Source organism: Oryctolagus cuniculus, chromosome 14 (genome assembly GCF_964237555.1).
Source record: "Oryctolagus cuniculus chromosome 14, mOryCun1.1, whole genome shotgun sequence".
In the NCBI taxonomy this organism is placed as follows: Eukaryota; Metazoa; Chordata; class Mammalia; order Lagomorpha; family Leporidae; genus Oryctolagus; species Oryctolagus cuniculus.
In genome coordinates, this window is record NC_091445.1 from 67455885 (window position 1) to 67472703 (window position 16819).

A 16819-nucleotide genomic window follows, 5' to 3' on the forward strand; every position below is an offset into this window, starting at 1 on the left:
TCCTCCAGGTCTCCTGTGTGGGTGTTGGGGACCCAAGGACTTGGATGATCCTCCTCTGATTTGAGGAAAGCTTTTTTAGAAAAATGATTTAAAAGCCAGTATGAGGGGTACTATGCCACCACCCCACCCATATAAATGCCCAGAGTCAAACTTACCTCACAGGAGTTAAAAAGAAAATTGCTTAAATCAGGTAAGTTGAGTAGAGTCTACTTGAGCAAAGAAAAACAAAATGCTTTTGGTGAAACAGTCAGCTCCCAAAATCAGAGTGACAACTCCCAGACCAGTGCAGTCTGAGAATTCCAGCAACACTCAGACAGTATAGACAGAAAAATGGAAGCAGCCACAGCAAACACCTTAATCAACCAGCCAATCGGTTACAGCTCAACTATTTATAGCCTGACCGGTTAATTAACTGCAAGACGTTCTGCAATCAAACTCAGCCACTGTGATTAAATTCACATTGGCTCTATCTGATGGGCCCAGTGCTTGTGCCCAGACCAAATCCAAGGCTCACTACAAAATATTATTTAGTACAAGTAAGCTACCTCTACTAGGTTATGCTGATGTATAACATGGGCACAATTTCATGCCACATCTATCTTCATCACTGACTGTTGGAGTGAAGTGGACAAAACTTGCCTTCTTTAATCCACTTGTTTTATATCCTAGAAAATCTTATTTGGTCAGCAGCCTTTTCAACATTACATTGCTTTCATATCACATATTTGGTAGATCTGATTGAATCAGGGTTATAGTACTATCATTAATCTTTTACTAAACAATGAAAATCAGGAAGATTACATAGCGACAGCTTGAAATAGAGCATAAAATGCAACCAAAGTAACAGAAAGTGAATTAGTATGGCTATAACATGATTTTTAAAGGTCTGTAGTCTGGTGTTAGGGCCCAATTTTCTGGCTGGTTCAAAATAAGATCTTAAATGATGTGCCTGAGGTCAGGTCAAGATTCAGTGGCTAAATTAGCAGGGCCTGTGTGCAGAGGCAGCTGCAGATAGTAAGCAATATATATTCTGAACATATATTATAGTTATGCATAATTATCATTAACAAAAATGTAAATACTTGATTTTAAGGCTTGAAATGGTACCTCCCTAGCTATCAACTTGAAAAATGTTTGAATATTGATGTCCCAGGCTGGGATCACAGGAAACCAGATAATGGGATGGAGATTTGCAAGCAGGTGGCTTATGGTGGAGTATCTTCAGAATACCTAGAAGGGGGAGAAGAAACAGGACTGTGCAGGGGGAAAACTGGAGTGTGATGCATTTGCAACATGGGCTTTAGTCATCGCCATGGAGAACTCTGGTACTTGTTTGATTCTTTAGTTAGATCCCAAATTGAAGAAAGGGGCTAGGGCTTTCTATGCATGAGGAGAGCCTGAGCTGCAAGCAGGCAGCAGACAGCCCTCCTGACAGATGGGGCCATGGGTGCTGTGATCTTGAAGAACTAACTGGGGCTGTGTACTTCAGCATCCGCCGGAGTTCACCGATTGCATTGTCAAATCCTCTTCCTTCATTACACCTGGGAAAAGCCCCTTTAGGTGATTATGGTTGGTCTCTCTTTTTTTTTTTTTTTTGACAGGCAGAGTGGACAGTGAGAGAGAGAGACAGAGAGAAAGGTCTTCCTTTGCCATTGGTTCACCCTCCAATGGCCGCTGTGGCCGGCGTGCTGTGGCTGGCGCACCGCGCTGATCCGATGGCAGGAGCCAGGCACCTCTCCTGGTCTCCCATGGGGTGCAGGGCCCAAGCACTTGGGCCATCCTCCACTGCACTCCCTGGCCACAGCAGAGAGCTGGCCTGGAAGAGGGGCAACTGGGACAGAATCCGGTGCCCCAACCGGGACTAGAACCCGGTGTGCTGGCGCCACAAGGCAGAGGATTAGCCTAGTGAGCCGCGGCGCCGGCTGATTGGTCTCTTTTCAAGATTTATTTTACGCATTTGAAAGGGAGAGGGAGAGAGGAAGAGAGGAAGAAAGATATTTGGTCCCTAAATGGCAGCAACAGCTGGGCTAGGCCAAGCCAAAGCTAGTAGCTTGAGACTCCACCTGAATCTCCAACGTTGGTGTCAAGGACTCAAGTACATGGGCTATCATCCACCACTTTCCAAAGCACATTAGCAGGGAGCTGGATCAGAAGCAGTTCTGCCAGGACTTGAACGAGTGCTCTGTTATGGGATACTGTCTTCCCAAGTGGAAGTGTAACCCACTGCGCTGCATAACCAGCACAACACCAGGTTGTTCTCTGATGCTGGGAAAACACACAAAGGTGGCTAACAGAATGGACTATGCTCCCAGGGCTGCAACTAACACTCAACATTTCCTTGCTCAGCTACCCATTCTAGATTATTCTCATCCTCAGGGAGTATCCATGCTACTCTAAAAGGTTTCCCTGAGGGAATGAGACTGACTCTCACTCCTGAGTTTTAGAGCCCCATGACATTCTTGAGGAGATTTTTTCTGTTCTGAACCTAATAAAAACTGGGATGAAAAGTTCTAGAAATATTTCTCAGCAGATCCTACAAAAGGGGAACCTCAGTTGGATTAGAATGTCCGAGTTGTCAGATTTCTTTACAGTTTGAAAAGTAAATCATTGAAAGATATTAAACAGTAGAGGGAAATTAGCTGAGTTTTATTCTGATTCAGTATGTTTCTCCAAGGGAGACCATTTTCATGATAAATACAAACCAAGTGGATTTGCTGTCTTAAGAGGAACTGGATAATCAAATTCATGGACAAAGACAATTCAATATGATATGTTAAGCAATGGGAAATGTTCTTTGAAAGATTATGGAATATATTAGTGAGTAGGGCAATTATATGAAAAAAGTGTGAAAATGTGTATCATAAGCATTGTTAGTATGAACATTTGCCCAATAAAACAGGCAGTTTATTTGACATATCTACCCCTGGTTTATCTATTTTCATATCAACATCTCACTGTCTTGTGACTTTTAAAACTTTCTTTAGTAGGATTGTGTCACTTAAATAGTATTCTCAAATGGGATTTCCTGAACTGTTGCCACATATTTTCCCTAAAATAAATTTAGAGATTTTTCTTTTGATGGAAATGAGAATAATTGCACCTTCACTAAATTGATTCCATACACTTTTCATTTTTCTTTTTCCTTTTATTATTCTTTAAATTGTTTATTATTAATATAAAGAGAACGGATTTCATGTAGTTCATAGATACAATCCTAAAAATAAAATGATAGTGCCCTCTTTCCCTTGCTTCCTCCCACCACTCCTTCCTTCCATCTTTTTCTTTCTATCTTCATTCCTTCCTCCCTTTCTTCCATCCTTCCTCCCTTCCCTCCCTCCTTCCCTCCCTCCTTCCTTCCTTTTTCTCTTCCTCTCTTTTTTTCTCTCCTTTGTTATATTTGTGACAAGAGGGACTGACATTATGCCATAGTAGGTAAAGATGCTGCCTGCAATGCAGGCATCCCAAAATGGGTGCCAGTTCATGTCCTGGCTGCTTTACCTATAATCCAGCTCCCTGCTAGTGGCCTAGGAAAGCAGCAGAAGATGGCTCCAAGTAGATAGGTCCCTGAACCCCTGTGGAAAACCCAGAAGAAGCTCCTTGCTTTGGCCTGGCCCAGCCCTGGCCATTGAGTCCATCTGGGTAGTGAACAAGAAATTGGAAGATCTGTCTCTCCCTCTCTCTTTGTAATTCTGACTTTCAAATAAATAAACCCTTAAAAATATCTGTGATAAAATATTTTAAGTTTCTTTACAGTCACAGGTTTAATGCTCCATTGCATAAAGAATTCAAAAGTAAAAAGTAGAAATACCACTGTTCAGCAGGACTATATACAAGGGCTATAAACAATATTAACAGAAGATCAGACACAGCAGAAGAGAGTATCTTTAAACTGGGGTATGTGTCAGAAGGAAATATTCAGACTAAAGTTCTTTCTGTATAGAATTCATAAACAACAAATTATTTTCAGGGCCAGCATTGTGGCCTAGAAAGTAAAGCCTCTGTCTATAATGCTGGCATCCCATATGGGTGCCAGTTCAAGTCTTGGCTGCTTCAATGCCAATCCAGCTCCCTAATAATGCATCTGGGAAAGCAGAATAAGATGGCCCAAATGTGTGAGCCCCTGAACCCATGTGGGAGACCCAAAAGAAGCTCTGGCTCCTGGCTTTGGTTCAGCCCCAGCCATCGCAGCCAGATGGGGGTGAAGCAGCTGACTGAAAATTGACCTCTCTCTCTCACTCTCCTCTCTCCCTCTCTCTCCCCCTCTTTCTCTCTCTATCCCTTATTCTCTCTCTCTCTCTCTTTTCTCTCCCTCTCTCTATGAAACTATTTCAAATAAATAAATAAATCTTTTAAAAATTTTCTTTGGTGTCCATAACAATCAAGACAAAGTGCCTAGACTGAACTCTTTCTTAGCTGTGAGTTTATCAATTTGCTTCCCAAAGCATAAAAATAAAATTCACTATTCCCAGGCAGTCCCTGTGAGGTTGGCAGAGGCTTCGTTCATACTAAATGGCAGTTCAACTGCTCCTTCCTTCCACTTGGTCCTCTTTCATGCCCTTCCCCTTACTAGACACTGATTCCTAACAAAGATCTTATGCCCTGAATTCCATTTCAGTGTCTGTTTCTGAAGCCTATTCTGCAACATCAGTTTATCAACATAATTACCTCAAAACAAAAACAAAACACAGTGTTCTCACACTACTGAGATTGTCTACAGATTTCTCATATTTTTATTCCTATAAATTGATATTTGCCATTGGTTGTTGATAACAACCTGATCAATGGCACTCTCATTTGTGTATGTGAAAAAAGTATTTTTTATGAATGAGGGAAAAATATTTCTATGCCAACTCCAACTTAAAATCTAGAAACTGATCTTTGACACTCCAAGTTGAAGAAAGTAAAGTAAGTTCATAAGGAATCTTTGAAGAAATATTCCATGCAAAAGAAAAGTCTAAATATCCAGTAACTACCTGATAAGAGTTTTCCAAGAGTTCATGGAAAATATTATGAGAAAATTATTTATGGATTTCAAACATTTTTGGCACCAAAATAATGGCTCCAAGTAGATAGGTCCCTGAACCCTTGTGGGAAACCCAGAAGCTTCTGGCTTTGCCCTGGCCCAGCCTTCATTCCATTTTCCATAAAATTTTTGAAGTAGTCTAGTATATCAAAATGTCAATAAACATCAATAATATTCCTCAATAATATTCCTCAATGTAGGCAGCCAAAATTTAAAAGGTTAGCTATGCCCCTGTTGGTGAGTTTATTTGGCAACTAGAATTCTCACATAATGGTGATGTAAATGTAAATTGATTCAAACATTTTAGAAAATTCTTTTACAATATCTACTAAAATTGAAGGGACACATATCCCCTAAATCAACTATTCCACATCTGAGGATATATCTTTTTTTTACAGGCAGAGTGGACAGTGTGAGAGAGAGACAGAGAGAAAGGTCTTTCTTTGCCATTGGTTCACCCTCCAATGGCCGCTGTGGCCGGCACACTGCAGCCGGCGCACCGCGCTGATCCGATGGCAGGAGCCAGGTACTTCTCCTGGTCTCCCATGGGGTGCAGGGCCCAAGCACTTGGGCCATCCTCCACTGCACTCCCTGGCCACAGCAGAGAGCTGGCCTGGAAGAGGGGCAACCGGGACAGAATCCGGCGCCCCAACCGGGACTAGAACCCGGTGTGCCGGCGCCGCAAGGTGGAGGATTAGCCTAGTGAGCCGCGGCACCGGCTGAGGATATATCAATCATAAATGCGTGCACTTTTACCAAAAGAAATGACAAGAATGTTCATTGTAATTTCATTGTATAACGACCATATAATAACCCAAATCTGGAACCCACTAAAATGGCCAACAGCAGAACAGCTAAATATATTTTACTCACACTATGGAACACAACAGCATTAAAACTAAAGAATAAATGCTAAAAAAAAAAAACCACATAAATGAATCTCTCAAATATGATATTGACCAAAAATTCAGACATAAAATAGTATATACAATACATTATGGGCAAAACTTTTCCCCCTAAGATTTATATGTTGATGTCATAACCTCCAAAAACGATTGCATTTGGAGAAGGGACAGTTATTGTTACCTGAGATCCTAAGAGTGGGCCTTAGTCCAATATGACTGCTGTCTTCATTAGAAGAGACTAGTGCACGTGCACAGAGGGAAGGCCATGAAAAGACAAAATGCAGTCAGCTGTGCTACTCAGTTCAGGCTCCTGAAGGAGAACATCAGCCCTGAGTGACTCAATTAGCAAATGTTTAGTCTCACAGTTGTGGAGGCTGGATGTCTGATCAGGTGCTACCATGAGTAAGTTCTTGGTTATAGAATTGCTGACTTTCTCTGTGTGGCCTCACATGCCAGGAAGAGTAGACCAGTTCTCTGGCCATTTTTAAGGGCACCGGTTCAATTCATGGGAGTCCCATACATAACGACCTAGTTGCTTCCTACAGGTCCACTTGCAAATATCACATAATTGGGAATTAGATATCAACATAAAAATTGGGGGAACACAATCATTCAGAACATAGCAGTAGCCATCTGCAAGGCAGGAAGAGAACTCTCACCAGAAACCAATTCTGCTAATGCCTTTGGCTTTGGTTACTCGGACTCCAGAACTGTGAGAAAATAAATATCTGTTGTTTAAGCCACCTACTCTGTGGTATTTTGCTACGGCAGCCTGGACTGAATAAAACACTGTAGGATAAAGCATTTAAAAAAGGAAAACTTACTGTATGAAGTTGGAAATGAGGTTAATGCCTTTTAGGGGGAGCAGTTTGTAATGACTAGGATATTTCAGGAGGTGGACTTATGGGATGCAGCTAATATCTTACTTCTTAGAACTGAGAGATTCATGAGCATGTGGAATGAGTTTGTAGAATGTTAAACTTGTAGTGTGTGTCGTTTCAATCCCCATCTCACATTGGAAACTCTCAAAGGCAGTTCCCTCCACTCCTTTTCTCATCCATCTCTTCTTTTCCTCTTATTCCTCTGAGCATATGTCACGTTAGGAGAACCTAACAAAGTAATTTTCAGTGGAGATGATCACAAACAGATGAGACAGAAAAAGGCACTCAGACACAAAAGGGGGCAAATCAAACAGATGTTTTTTGGGGAATTTAATCATGTTTCCAAAAGCAATTCACAAGCGTGGGTTTGTGTGGATACAGTCCAGCCTGCTTTAATGGACAGTAGCTTCTACATAATTTTCTCAATAAAAACAATTTAATAAAGACAACTAAAAATACATACCACTTTGGATTCTGCATGCAATACATATGTGTATATTTTCTTTAGAGGAAACCCTGAGGGTGGAAGCTACTTTTAAAGTCTTGTGTGTGGTTTCAGGAAGTTGCAGTAAATTTTTTCTCAGATCAGGAAAACGTGGCATTTGCTTTGGGGATTATTTTATTCTAGCTTTAGGAGAGCAGTTTCTCTTCCTGCAGATCCCCTTGAAGACACATGGAGCACTCCCCTACATTTCATTCCTAGGACCTGACTCCCTTAAGAGCATCATTGAGCAAAGATGTAGGAAAGATCTGGGAAAGGATCTTTATGTTCAGCATCATAGAGCAGGTACCCATCTTATTCAGCAAACCTTTGCTGCACTTAGGCCCCTCTTGGTCTCCAACCCAGTTCTTCATAGTCTAATCCTTTCCTCCATTTTGCTGGCTGGATCTCTTTTGATCCACTTGCTTTGAAAGGCACAGCCCCAGGAAACCTGGGAAAGGTAGACCAGTTACTGACTCTCACTAATCTCAGTCCTAGTGGCTTGCCCAGTGTTCCCTACCCCACTGGAACTTCAGTGATGCTTTGTCCCATGCATCATTGTATAAGCAGTAGTGTGGGAAACATCCTTTGCATGCTTGCTCTGATTAACAAATTGTGGCTTAGAATCAGGACACTGTCGCTCGCTCCACAGGCTCACAGAGGAGCGGCAACGGCTTTGCTGTTGTTTCTTTCCCCGGTCCTCCCCGGCTTAGCTGCACCCCTCCGCTTCCCCCGCAGAGCAGCACACCGCTGGCCGGCTCTCTCAGGGGTTCCTCGGATGTTCCTCCTGCACATTGTCTCTCTCCTCCTTTATAGTCCTCTTCCACCAATCCCAACTCTGCTGGCATTCTCTCCCCACGCGCTGAGCACGCTGCTCTCCTCCAATCAGGAGCAGGATCAGCTCCCGCAGCTTGTTAGTCGAATTGGTGAGGCAGCTGTGTGGAAGTTGTTTACTCCCTCTCAGCGCCATATGGTGGGAGATCAGATGCATAGAGTTAGTCTTAGCAGTTCCAGTAGTTTAGTCTAGTCTCTGTAATCTCAGCACATGTCCTCAGTATTTATTTGTCCACAGTCTTAGTACTTATTTGTCCCCGAGGCGATGGGCCCTGCCATGTTACAGGAGACGGGCCCTGCTCCCCACAGACACCTTGGACCTTAACCTCTCAGTACTGTACATTCCACGTTGATTAGAATAACATCTGTGAAATGTTTGGGGATACTGAAAAATTGTGACAAAATAAAAATACAGGTGTTACTCTTTCATCTTGCTTCCCTGATTCCAGCTTAATCACAGAAAAGCAATGAGGTCATTAGCCAATCAGCATTTGGCCATAAAGTATAACATGTGTTTGGTATACAGATAAATGAATCTAATGAAATACAAATCTATACATGGACAATTTCTAGAAAGGCATTAGGAATCTATACTGTTATTTTAAATAATCTAGAACATGATTAAAATTCATAGATTCTCAGTTCTATTAACTCTCAACATTTCCCCAGTGGTCCTTCTGGTTAAGAACACCAGTGCTCAGAACACCATATTTTGCAGTGAGAAATAACACTCACATCAGAGTTTACTGAGGTCCAAATCCTAGATGTCATTTCTTCTTGTACTCAAAAGGCTCTCCTGAGATGTTTGAGAATTTGATTATTAAACATGACATAGACGAGAATGTGAGTTGCATTTTAATCAGACTCCAAATGATGTCATTTAGTGATGAAGCAGAACATTTTGAAAAATATTGTTCTAGGACACACTCAAAGTACTTCTTTGCTTAGAACAACAAAAGGAACCAAGCAACATGGATCTGATTTAGGAATAGAGAAATAAAGATAGAAAAAGCTCTTCTGGGGCCGGCGCTGTGGCGTAGTGGCTAAAGATGCCACCTGCAGCGTCGGCATCCCATATGGGTGCTGGTCTAGTCCTGGCTGCTCCACTTCCAATCCTTCTCTCTGCTATGGCCTGGGAAAGCAGTAGAAGATGGCCCAAGACCTTGGGCCCTTGCACTCATGTGGGAAGAACCAGAGGTAGCTCTAGGCTCCTGGCTTCAGATTGGCGCAGCTCTGGACGTTACGGCCTTCTGGGGAGTGAACTAGAGGATGGAAGACCTCTTTCTCTCTCTGCCTTTCCTTCTCTCTGTGTGTAACTATGAATTTCAAATAAATAAATAAATCTTTAAAACAAATAAAAGAAAAATCTCTTCTTTGACAGAAAAGGATTCCCAGGTTTAACAAACACAATTATCAGACATTCAGTTAAATTTGAATTTCAAATGAACAAAAGATGTTATTTTTTCTCTGTGTGTATATATGTATATATATATACACACACATCTTTTGCAGCATTTGGTAAATACTTGCAACAAAATTGGTCTTTAATTGAAACTCAAATTTAACTGGGTTTCTAGTTTTCTATCTGGCAATCCTATGACAGAAACAGTGGGTTATAAAATTTTTATTTATTTTCATTTTTTTATTTGAAATAAGAGAGAGAGAAGGGGGAGAAAGAGAGAGAATGAGAGAGAGAGAGAGAGAGAGAGATTCTCCATCCAATGGCTCACACCCCAAATTTTCTGCAAAGCCATGGTTGGGCTGGATCAAAACCAGGGGCCTGAAACTCTGTCAGGGTCTTCCACATAGGTAACAGGGACTAAAGTACTTGAACCATCATCTGCTACCTCTCATGGTGTCCATTGGCATAAAGCTGGACTGGAATTGGAAAAACCAGAATTCACACCAGGCACTCCCTATGTAGGATGTGGGCATGACACGAAGCAACTTAAGCCACCATGCCAGATGCCCAACCCTTCGTGGCTTTTAAGGTACACCCTTGTTTGTCTAGACCTGAATGAACATTTGAAAGGAGGGATGATTACACCTTTTATTTTTCTACAACAGAAGTAATTTTGCACAGTTTGTAGCAAACATGTTGCTACATACTCCCTTGCAATTGAGTGTAGCACATTCTGACAAAAGATTCTGAGAGCACTCATCCATTGACTGGTTCCACTGTTACTTAGGAGATGATCTGTTTCCTGAACTAAGCCAGGGTGCCCTTGCCTCATTTTGAAGATACCAAAAGTAGCTCTCAAGAGAGAAGAACTGGATGATTTTCAGAAGGCAAACTTGGAAGGGGTTTGTCTTGTAATTAAAATAAAAATCCCACTTAATCTTCCAGTCAGTTTATTCATTCATTAAACAGTTTAAAATTCATAAGCAGAGGGGAAAAGCCCCAAAAGTAGAGTATAGCAGGCACATTTCTGTGCCTACTGGTGTGAAACTGTGAGTAGACTTAACTTCCTCACATTAAAAGTGCAGTTTCAGTTTATTCCATGCTGTAGATTAGGCACAGCAGAGAGGGTGTTGGTTGACTGTGTGAATCCATTGCACTGAAAAATTAATGCTAGTGTAGACAATTCTGCAAAATGAAAGTCATCCAGAGCTGGCTGGCTGGGGTAGGAGCATTCAGCCCTCATTCACCCTTTACTGGCTTGGGAGCAAGAGAGCAACACAGACTTTCAGCACTGGGCAAATGGTAGCTTACACTCTTACACGTTCAGGCTTCCCAAAAGTTACTCCAAACCTCATCTTCCCATCCAACTTCCCACTCCTCTTGATGTGAGCCAGGGAAGGAGGCGCCACATAACTGAAACTCATGTGCTGATAAGTTATGTGCCCCTAAGTTAAGTGGTGCAGTGGGTTGAAGGTCCTGCCTGCCATGCCAGCATCCCATATGGGTGTTAAGTCCTGGCTGCTCTACTTCTAATCTAGCTACCTGCTAATGTGCCTGGGGAAGCAGTGGAAGATGGTCCAAGTCCACATGAGAAACCAGGAAGAAGCTCCTGACTCCTGGCTTTGGAATAGCCCAGCTCCAACCTTTGCAGCCATCTGGGGAATGAACCAGCATTTGAAAGGATTCTCTCTCTCTCTCTCTCTCTCTCTCTCTCTCTCTCTCTCTCTCTCTCTCTCTCTCTGCAACTATTTCAAATAAATAAATAAAAATAAAAAGTAAAAAAAATTCACACCAAAGTAAATTTACTTTTAATCCCATTTTCCAAAAGCATTTTAAGTTCCTTATCTTTGAGATAGGTAGAACTGGTTTCTGGTTATGCAAAGGACTGACACAAAATGTATTCATGTAGGAAATTTATCAATGCTTTACCTGCAGCCATAGATTTGATATCTCCCTCTCCAGTATTTCCCCTGTTTACAAAGAAAGGAAGAACTGTTTCCTAACAGAAGAGTACTTTAGGTGGTAGGAACTAGCAGAGATGAAGAAATAAATATGTTACTGTTTATTAATCTGGCAGAAGTCACAAGACTTGTTTGTCATAGAAAAGGACTTTATTTCAGCACAGCAAACTGCATGGACATCAGCATATTTCTTAGTTCTTGTCTTACATCTCATGGGACCCATATGATTCAGAGGTTTTGTGTCACCACTGAGGAACACTGGGTCCTGGGGATGGCAGGGGTCGGGGGCTGGGAGAGCTGCTGGAAGGTAGCCACTACACTATGACCCCAAAGGATTCAGGTTCCCCTGATTCATCCCACAGAGTTGCCCTCAGGTGGGAAAGAATCTGCAGTGAGGAGGTGGGAGAGAACCTGCAGTGGGGAGGAATGGGCTGAAGACTGGACAGCGACTCTCACCACCCTTCCTCTACCCACTATGGTTTGTGTGATGCCCTTGGCCCTACAAGCAGCAGCAACCGATAGAGGGCACTGATGGAGTGGAACCCAAAGACACAGCCCCTTTGGAGGGGGAACAACAAGGAGATGAGCAGGTCCCACCCACCCAGATTCCAGCCCAGATATTGCAAGCCCTTCAGCCTAGCATAGACAGTGGGGATGGTGAGACCAAGCCCAGCCAAGGCCCCACTGACAGCTCCTGGCCTGAGCTCCAGCGCCCACGAAGCCGCGCCTACTTCCTGTGTGTCAGCAGCCGGCCCTAGCCCCTGGCAGCTCAGAGCCCCAGAGACTTCTCTGAAGCCACCACCAGCTTGTGGATGTGAATCAGGGGATCCGGTTGGGGGAGGAATGAGAAGGTTGATGTTGGGGGCTGTAAAGAACAGGACAGTCTCAGTTGGCCACTGCTAGTCTCTCTAGACCTCAGCTACCATCAGCAGTGGCGATGCCCCCACCCCCATACTGGAGTGATTCCAACAAAGGACACCCAGCCACCATCTGCTATCTGCCAGGTTTTACAACTGACTTGTGCCCTACCCTTCACCCCTGCCCCCTTTCCCATAATTCATGACGTCAAAGTATCAGCTTTTCCCCTTTTTCTTGAGACTCAGGAGACCCAAAGCAACAGCGTTTTGCTTTCTTCCCCTCTACTTTACCAAGGGCTGAAGGAAGGGATCCATCCTTATCCTGATAGGCAGTGACTCCCTCTCCAAACTCAGGCTGAGAAGAAACCAGCCAGCTCTTACCTTTTCCAGGTTTGTTTTTCTTTCCCACCCCAGGTTATTTTTTGTTTCCCTCAACCACCTACCTAAGAAGCCATTCTACAAACTGTCATATGCCACTTGAGCCTCTAGTAAAAGCAAAAACAGGCTTTCCTGGTGGAAAAAAAAGGGAAAAGGGGGGAAAAAGGGCTCGAGGACCAACCAGTGCTAAAGCAAAGAGTAGGCAAATTAATCTTTGTCCTGAAAGGAGTTACTACCTCTTGCCTCAAAGTTGTGGCTGCAAGCACAGCTCTGCAGAATGGTCAGATGGGAAGTGGTCAGAGCGTTGAAGTCCTTGTATACCTAGCAAGAATGGGGAGGGACCTTCAGGACTCAGGGTAAATTACATCTCTACTGAAATAATACCCCCCAATCTGTGACACGCAATCCTTAAGTATCATCTCTGTTCTCCATGCATAATTGGGATGCTTTGTTCTTAGTGTTTTTTGTTTTTAAATATATTTTGAAAATATCTTAATTTATTTGAAAGTCAGAGAGACAGAGAGAAACACAGAGATACTTCCATCCAATGATTCACTTGCCAAATGCCTGCAAAAGCACAGGCTGGTTCATACTGAAGCCAAGAGTTCACCAGAAGCCAGGAACTCCATCTAGGTTTCCTATTTGGGTATCAGGAACCCAACTACATGAGCCATCACCTGCTATATCCCAGGGTGTGCATTTGTAGGAAGCTTGTCTTGGAATCAGAGTAGCCCGAACCAGGCACTCTGATATAGGATGCAGGCATCCTAAGCAGCAACTTAACTACTATGCCCAGTGCCTGTCCCTACATATAATTAATATCATCTCCTTCATTCTCAAAAACAGGGGTGATCCACATTTTGTGGAAGTTTAAGATTATATCATTTGAGGAATGTCATTTTAGAAAATGAAACAGGTTTTGAGTACAAAATTATGTGCAAAAATAGACACAAGCGTTTGGCCTAGTAGTTGAGCAGCTGGTTGAAACTCTTGTCCAAACATAAGTGCCAGGGTATTGGTCTCAGCTCTACTCCCAACCCCAGATCCTTACTGATGCGCATACTGGGAGGCAGCAGGTGATGGCATGGCTAATGTAGTTGGGTTCCTGCCACCTGTGTTGGAGATCCAGATTGAAAATCTAGCTCCTAACTGCTGCCTGGCTCAGTGCAAGCCATTGTGGGCATTTGGGAAGTGAATCATTAGATGGAAGTACTCTCTCTCTCTCTCTCTCTCTCAAAACAAGGCATATTTCTATATAAGAAAATAATGTATACAGTATACAAATGAAACTCAAAACCACATAGTAAAATCTTACTCTTAGATAACTTATATACTCAGTCTACATGAGAGTACTTACCATGGTATCAGACACTGTACTAAGCATTTTGTGTATGTTATTTTTCTCCTCATACAATTTATGGCTAAGGATAACTACTCTTATTTTAGAAATGAAATGGTGGAACTGAGGTTCAGCACTTGGAGATGGAAGTCCTTCAACCAGCAGGCACTGGAACTGGCAGCATAGCCACTATGCACTGAGGAGGAGACAGATGTAAAAGACATTACAGAAGAGGAATGGAGAGACTGGGAACAGGCTGGATTTGAAAGAGAGAAAAAGGGGTTGGCAAGCTTTGCTCTGAGGTTTTTGGCTTGTGTGACTTACACACAAGTAAGGAAATTCAGAGAGGGAGCAACTGGGGGCAAAATAGGGGAGGGAAGGACAAACTCAGCTTCAGACATGCCCAGCTTGGTCCTCTAAATCCTGAATCTCACAGCCAGGGAGACCACAGTGCCAGCAGTCTGGTAATCCATGGGCACAGATGCAGAGAAAAAGTCAAGTGTTGCAACAGACAAGCTGGAAGGAAGTGAGAAACATCAGGTTTAAATTTTCCCAGTTGGAATTTTCAGAGCTTTTTCTTGCAAGAAGCCACTTCAGTTGTGTTTACTGCTGATTGGTGAGGGAGTGGAGTGTGAATTATATTTGCTCATCACTGCCCAGTTCATATTTAATCTTTTGAGATTAAATATTCCCACCCCCTTCTTCTTCCCTCAAGGAAAGGCAAAACAACTTAAATTACAAAGCATCCAAGAAAAATAAAACTCTGTTCCTTGTTCATTTCCATGAATGCCTGGTACTAAGAATCAAGGGAAGTTAACATTGTTGTTGTCTTATTACTGATCAGTTGTGTGATTAATGTAATTTTTATTATTATTTTTAATTGTAAAAAGAGCCTATTACCATAAAGCTATTTTTAAACTTTATAATCAAAGAACAACTGAGCTCTTTAACAAAGTTTTTATGAAGTAAATATGTGATTCCATACATGTACACCTTAAATTAATTTAAATTTGTGTAAGGGGGAGAAGATAGTATAATTTGATATCTTACAACAAAAATTCTGTGATTCACTGCCTAATGAATTGTGCAAATATAAAAACTAAGAGCAAAAACAAGGGTATCTTTCAAAAAGTTCTTGGAAGGTAGGTATTTGGCACAATGGTTAAGTCACTGCTTAGGATGTCTGTTATCCCAAATCCAAGTGCTTCAGTTGAAGTTTCAACTCTACTTCCCGGTTCCACTTCTAATTCCAGTTTCCTACTAATGTGCATGCTGGGAGGCAGCAGATGGGTCCCCATCACCTGTGTGAGACACCCAACTAGAGTTCTGGGCTCCTGGTATGGCTTGGCCTAGTACTAGCTGTGGAGAGTATTTGGGGAGTGAGCCACCAGCTGGAAGATCTCTCCCTCTCTCTTTCTCTTTGTCTCTCTTTCCCTTTCCCCCTCTGTGTGTGTCTCTGCTTTTCAAATAAAAATAAATAAATAATTTTTTAGATTTCTTTGAAAATGGAATTAAAAGTTAGGCTTATTTTGGTGCAACATTTTTTATATCCATCCATAGCTTTTTTCATAAGATATATTTTCCATTAATTTTTTTGAATACCCATCATATTGCCTTCCTGCATTCTCTCCTCATTCTTGCTTTCCTACAATCACAAACACTCTTTCCATCCATTGTCAATTACAACATGCCCATGAAGTGAAAATGTCTTACATTCCATTATCTTTCTTTTACACCAGTCTTTGCTTCCTAATATATAGTTTTATAACTAAGACTTGATTAATCTCCTTATTCTTGCTCTTTCTTTTCACTGTAATTGTGAATGTGTGAAACAATCACGTGGAAGGAGACTGTGGCTGTTCTTTGTTCGTATTAGAATGGTAATAAGTCAGGAGCAGGGAATGGTTGCTTTAGCTTTTGAGGGAAGTGCTGACACATTTGAGTGACAGAAAACAATCAGTCCCAGTGTACTAATCCATGGATTTTAAAGGGTGGTATATGGACCAGCAGCATCAGTGACACCTGGAAAACCTAGTAGAAAAGGAAATTTTTGAGCCAATTCCTAGACTCACTCCCTCAGCAACATTGGGGAACGAAGATTAAACTACAAATCTTCATTTTATGAAGCTCTCTACGTAATTCTGATGTACACTGAAGTTTGAAAGCAACTGCATTAGATAAATGACTTTTCTGCATAGAATGGAGGATGGTTCTTCACAGATCAAGCATGCCTTGCCTTTCATTGGAAGGGCCTTACATCAAAAGCCCCTTCAAAGGGTTTTTCTTTAGGAGAAATTGTGCCCTCTGTAATCTTGGACACACCACTTAACCTCATTACCTTATCTATAAAATCAGAACATCCACAGTATGATCTCTTTGGTTTTCTACTAATTTGTACTCCAATATTTTTTGTAACTGATAGCATTTATTTCCAAGAGGGAGAAATAGAATTGGCATCAAAAGGAGACATGCACATGTCCTTGATCTTTTTAGACCAGCATCAAACAGACTTTGTGCCAAACAAAATCATCATCATCATCATCCTCATCATGATCAATTGAATTACATGTCTATACTAGCAGTGAGTAAATTTCTCCTGTGAAATAAAGCTGGTAGTAAATGTTTTTGGCTTAGGGAACTGTTGGTCTGTCACAATCGTTCAGCTCTGCCAATGTATTGCAAAAACATCCATAAGTAATATATATGTAAAGGCACATGGCTAAAGTTTCAAAAAAGCTTTGCTTATAGAATGAGATGG

At 42.0% G+C, this 16819-nt stretch overlaps 1 long non-coding RNA gene across 6 annotated transcripts in view; it reads right to left on the minus strand.

Moving 5' to 3' along the window:
- LOC100339238 (uncharacterized) overlaps positions 1–16819 on the minus strand; it is a 254751-nt gene that overhangs the window by 174800 nt on the left and 63132 nt on the right. The window contains exon 3 of one of the 6 annotated variants that reach the window (XR_011382016.1): positions 12959–13043. The exons of the other annotated variants lie outside the window; for them this stretch is intronic. This is a non-coding gene — a long non-coding RNA (uncharacterized lncRNA). The remainder of the gene's footprint in view (positions 1–12958; positions 13044–16819) is intronic. 6 annotated transcript variants of the gene reach the window in all.